Source organism: Micropterus dolomieu, unplaced genomic scaffold (assembly GCF_021292245.1).
Source record: "Micropterus dolomieu isolate WLL.071019.BEF.003 ecotype Adirondacks unplaced genomic scaffold, ASM2129224v1 scaffold_182, whole genome shotgun sequence".
Taxonomy (NCBI): domain Eukaryota; kingdom Metazoa; phylum Chordata; class Actinopteri; order Centrarchiformes; family Centrarchidae; genus Micropterus; species Micropterus dolomieu.
Genome location: NW_025744175.1, coordinates 598 through 6,288, shown reverse-complemented (window position 1 = coordinate 6,288; position 5,691 = coordinate 598). Strand labels below are relative to the sequence as shown.

Here is a 5,691-nt window from a genome sequence, read left to right as displayed (position 1 = left end):
GAAGTGGCACTCGTCTGAAATGCTTTTTGCCTCATGTTGGAATGTAAAACTTAAATATTGTAAACTCAATATTCTGAACTTAACCATCATGTTAGTTCTACTTCTTTGGTTTCTCATTTTCTCATGTTTCTGTTCTGAAGCAGAGCTACTTGAGGACAAAGCAAAATTTAACAGAGTTCTTCTTCTGTTGGCACACAGGCATCAAGAGGAACAGTAATAAACAAGTAAAAAAACGAAGACAAACGAGACGAAAACATTGAGGCCGATGGTTTCGAGGCTCAAAAGGAACCGGAGAACCAGAGAACAACTGAGGAAGGTAGAGTGCAGACCAAGTCCGTAATCATAATTTTATGCTAAAGTTCTAGTATTATTGTTCTAGTATTACTGTGTATTGCACACAACGCTGGTTATCAACTCAGTAAGTCAACTCAGGGTTTCCTAACCCAACCATGAGGTTGATCACATTAAAAGGGTCAGTGTCAGCAGCAGATGACTAATCTCAAACATAGACAAGTCCACTGGCAGCAGTGCAGCATATTTTACAATATAATCCAATATATTAGTATATTAATATATTAGACAGTTAACGGTTAACGTAACAACACATTTTAAAATAGGGTTATTGGTTGAATTTGAAGCAATACATTTTACATCCAATGTTCAGTTCGAACCCTGTTCTAAGATTTGATGCTATGAATACAAAATGTTTCATAATGACAGGCAGGGCTGGACTGGGACAACATTTCATTCTTAAGAGGAAGTATAGATTCATTTTCACTTCTCTTGGTTGATCACATTAAAAGGGTCAGTGTCAGCAGCAGATGACTAATCTCAAACATAGACAAGTCCACTGGCAGCAGTGCAGCATATTTTACAATATAATCCAATATATTAGTATATTAATATATTAGACAGTTAACGGTTAACGTAACAACACATTTTAAAATAGGGTTATTGGTTGAATTTGAAGCAATACATTTTACATCCAATGTTCAGTTCGAACCCTGTTCTAAGATTTGATGCTATGAATACAAAATGTTTCATAATGACAGGCAGGGCTGGACTGGGACAACATTTCATTCTTAAGAGGAAGTATAGATTCATTTTCACTTCTCTTGGTTGATCACATTAAAAGGGTCAGTGTCAGCAGCAGATGACTAATCTCAAACATAGACAAGTCCACTGGCAGCAGTGCAGCATATTTTACAATATAATCCAATATATTAAACAAATGTAAAGACGTCAAATACATAATCCAGGCTAAAAGCAATACAGCTGCAGCTGCCATATGCAGGACCCAGGTGATGCATTTTTGAGACTATAATGTTTCAGTTTCAAGGGTAGGAAAAAAATATGAAAACAGGATTTGGAAAAATCTTTGTGACCAAGTCCAAATCTATAGACAAGATTTGGACAACATTTGATTAACCTTGTCTGAGTTGACATGGAATTTCCAAATTTTTTTTGCACACTGACTCACGATGGGGCAATTACAAAGAGGTGAACACTACTAAATGATAGATTGAAACTGCTTTCTAATTTACAGACTCCTCCCCAACAAAATATGGCCACTTGGTAGACAAAAAAAGAAGGGGGCCTTAATGGAAACTGCACTCTATTCTACAGTCAAAGGTGATAATAGAATCAGAGCCTTGAGAGTGTAACACCTGCACACTTCATCCAAGCCGTACAAGTATTTACTGAGCACAAGACGACAGTGACAGTAAAATAGCTTGGAGCAAGTCTGCAAGTGTTATTCTCTCTTCACATGTTGCCTTTCCACTTTCTAGCACCTAAGAACATGATGTGTGTATAACTATGGATGCTCACTGGTAAGTCCCTGCAAGTTAAGAATGCTTGATTATGTTATTTCTCTAATATTATAGAGGCTGTCATGTGGTCGAACCCGACTGCCACAGAGATTCACACAGCACAGTGACAGATCACTCAAAACAGGCGGCTGGGAGATCTGAAGGGGGTGCCTTTGTCCAAAAAATGTAATTTAGTGAAGTGAAAAAAAGATATGTTTGATATATGTCTGTTTTATTTATTTTACATTTATTTTTCTATTTGATTTTAATTTTTTATTGCATTGAAAGAACATGGTTCATGTTTTGTTGAAATTGTGCCTTAATAAATACTCATTTAGAGTAGTCACATGGTGTTTTTGAAGCAGTTTTGTTTAGTGTTGTAGTTAAAACCGCCCAAACCAAGACACAATGAAATGTGGAACAAGAAAGGTACTTCTCAAATTCATCTGAAAGATCCGCATTCTTATAAAAACAACGTAAGCATCTTTTTCAAAACATCTTTTCCATGCTTACAATCATGGGTAGGGGTGACAGTTAACGGTTAACTTAACAGTAACAACACATTTTAAAATAGGGTTATTGGTTGCATTTGAAGCAATACATTTTACATCCAAAGTAAGAATGTTAACAAATAAATCAGACAAAGCAAAATAATTTATTGATATTCCCAAAGTTATGGTCTTGACTGGTCTTGAAATAAAATCCTCAATGTCTTAGACAAGACAGACTACATATTCGGTCCGGAGACCAAGACAATCAAAAATTGGTCTCGAGACCAAGACTGGTCTTGAGCAAAACAAGACTACTTTTGTCACTATAGTAGACTTTTACTTATGATGTGTTGGTGGTTAAAGTAAACCTGTCATCTTATAAACACAACTTCAGTTAAAATCATCATTTTATGTCATCAGGTTACATGAAATGATGACGATGATCAATGATGAATTTCACTTTTTAACCAAATCTTGTAGACTTCTTTTAAATGTCCATCCATCCATTGTCAACCGCTTATCCTGCGTAGAGGGTCGTGGGGGGCTGGAGCCAATCCCAGCTTACATCGGGCGAAAGGCGGGTTACACCCTGGACAGGTTGCCAATGTCTTTTAAATGTCTTTTTAACTAAAAAATACTCATTGGGGAATGTAAGCAATCAAAAAAAACCTCTGTCTGGGTGGATGTAGGCTATAAGTTAACAGACTTCAAGCATGATACCATCATTTTTTCTTTATGGTTGTGCTCTGTAAATCAAAAAGAGGTTACAGTTACAGAATTCCTTATAGCCATGCAGTTTTATCAGCAACCTGGATTGAACGCAGCAGGTGATAAAACACGAGAGACTTGACTTGGACTCTGGCTCAAAGACTTATGAGCATCTCTGACACACACACACACACACACACACACACACACACACACACACACACACACACACACACACACACAATGCTAGGTTGGTTCAACTTTTTTGCTTGACCATTCTCTGTCCTTTATAACCAGATAATGCTCAGTCTCTGTGTCCCACTATAACCAGTCCTCCTCTCTGTCCCGTTGCTGAGTTTTCAAACATGTTGTGCTGAAAGAGGCTCTACAGTCCCAGTGACAGAAACAGCAGAAAGGCCTCACACACCTAACTGAAGGTAGAAGGTGCTCAGTAATGTAGCAAATGTTGAAATCACCACTGGAGGATCCAACATGAGCATTTAAGCATTTAGTAGAAAAGTATTACATAGATATGTGAAGTGATAGTTTTACTTGTGTGTAAAAATGTACATTTATAATTCAATAAAACCTTTTTGTATATTTGGGAATCATTTTCTATTTACTGGCATTTTTTTCCCTTCAAACAGACAGATCTAAACCACAAAATAAGAAAAACAACCCTTTTTTTGGGTAGATCCAGTTGAGAGCTTTGAGGCAGCAGTAGCCCTTTCATTCTTAAGAGGAAGTATGGATTCATTTTCACTTCTCTTTTTTACAGTCCTATAGCAGCCGTGGATATCCCCTGACCTGAGTATAAGCAGATTAAGAAGTTTGTTTGGTAGCTGACATATTCTACAAAATGTGATATAACGACGTTGTCAGTCAAAGTGGGAAGTCCATAAATCTTGTTCAAATCCAAAGCCTGAGTCATTTTCTGGATGTCTATCACAAATCGTAAGTACTTGACTCACTCTTCTCATCTTCATCATCATCTCACATACACATTTTTTTGTTAGGTTAAACTTGTGTGTGAAATATTGGGTTTATTACATAAACTGTAATTTTATTGTGTAAAACACTGAAAGATCATGCAGATAATGTTCTGTATTAAAATATGAGTTATGAATGATCATTACGTTAATAATTTCACTTAGAAATATTGGGTTTTTATTGGAGTTAATTTATTTATTATTTAAGTAGTCAGTGTCATTTTTAATAATGAATGATTAATGAATGACTTCAGAAATAAATAATTGTCTACAGCAAGATATTAATCTACGGGTAAAGGTGAGAACATCTCTGTTAGAGATTTTACATTAAGGCTCCAGAATAATGAAACATTTATATGTTTTGGGGAGTTTGCTGTTGACCAGTTGTTGCTGTTCCTGTGAAGTCGACCTTAAACATGGCTGTTTATTAGAGTTTCTAATGTGTCTAACCTGTTGGACATCCAGTAATTTAATGTGAAATCAAGTTTGTATTGTCTGAATCTACAAGTACAAGTAAGCTATAATTTAAATGTAGTGGATACAAAGTACAACATTTTGTGTAAATATGTACTGATGGAAATTACACTTAAATTTGTAGTCTTGTTTGAGTAAATGTGACCTACCTCTGTAAAGTGGGTTACAATAAATAGATTTTGCCCTGTCAGGCAGAGGATAAAGCTACAGCTTATGCTATTTTGTACTAAATGTGGTGTCAGGTATTTACTGGTAAACTTCACAACAAATATGGTCCAACTTAATTGATACTTAAAAATACAAATAGGTGGGAGGCGCTATCTTGTAAAACTGTAACAGACCTTTTCAGTTGTTAATGAACATTTGAGGGATTTCACTTATTTTCTCTGTTGTCAGAAAACATTGAGTTAATTTGGCACGGCTTGTTCAAATAGTTAAAATTAATCACGTTAAAAGGCTGGTGTGACAGTTTTAAATCACACACATACACACACATACACACATACACACATACCCATACACACATACCCATACACACACACCCATACACACATACCCATACACACACACACCATACACACATACCCATACACACACACACCATACATACATTATATATATAAATACAATGTATATAGAAGACCCTGAGATGATCTTAAATAAGAAAATGTTTTCTTAGTGGGACATGTTTTTGCCAAAATCTCAAGAACCAGTGATCAGTTTTTATCTATCTTTTACTGGTTATAGTTGAAACTGCTGAGCTGCCTGAATTTAACTGCAGTCCAGCTGGTGGTTATGTGACAATACATGCATTTTAGATTTAATGTGTGTGTATAACCAATGATCTTCTCAGGCCTGTTTCTAAACAGATGAAATACAAATCTTTTTTTTCAACTTTCAGATGCTGCCGAAGATTGCCTTCAATGTTTGGCTTTATTTCAATTTAATCCTGCCATTACCGTCAAGTGGAGGTAATTTCAGTGCAACACACTTGAGTAACACATTGATGTCTGTATTTGTTCCACAGCAGTTGGTTAAAGAAAAAATTATTTGTCTTTTTACTTCTCTTTTTGTCTTGGTTAAACATAATGTCACATGATGACGTGAGGCAGTTATCATCTGAACCATATGAGCCGCAAGACTTTACAGTATTTGCTGACTGAACTGTTCTTACCCCACAACAATAGCCTCACTTCAGAGTATTGAAATTTGTGTAGT

The 5,691-nt window shown here is 35.9% G+C and overlaps 1 long non-coding RNA gene across 1 annotated transcript in view; it reads left to right on the top strand.

Annotated features, from left to right (window-relative positions):
- The window catches only part of LOC123967245, a 5,755-nt gene extending 3,598 nt beyond the window's left edge, over positions 1 to 2,157 (top strand). Inside the window, exons 2-3 of the long non-coding RNA XR_006824217.1 lie at positions 199 to 316; positions 1,887 to 2,157. This is a non-coding gene — a long non-coding RNA (uncharacterized LOC123967245). The remainder of the gene's footprint in view (positions 1 to 198; positions 317 to 1,886) is intronic.
- Positions 2,158 to 5,691: the final 3,534 nt, after the last annotated feature.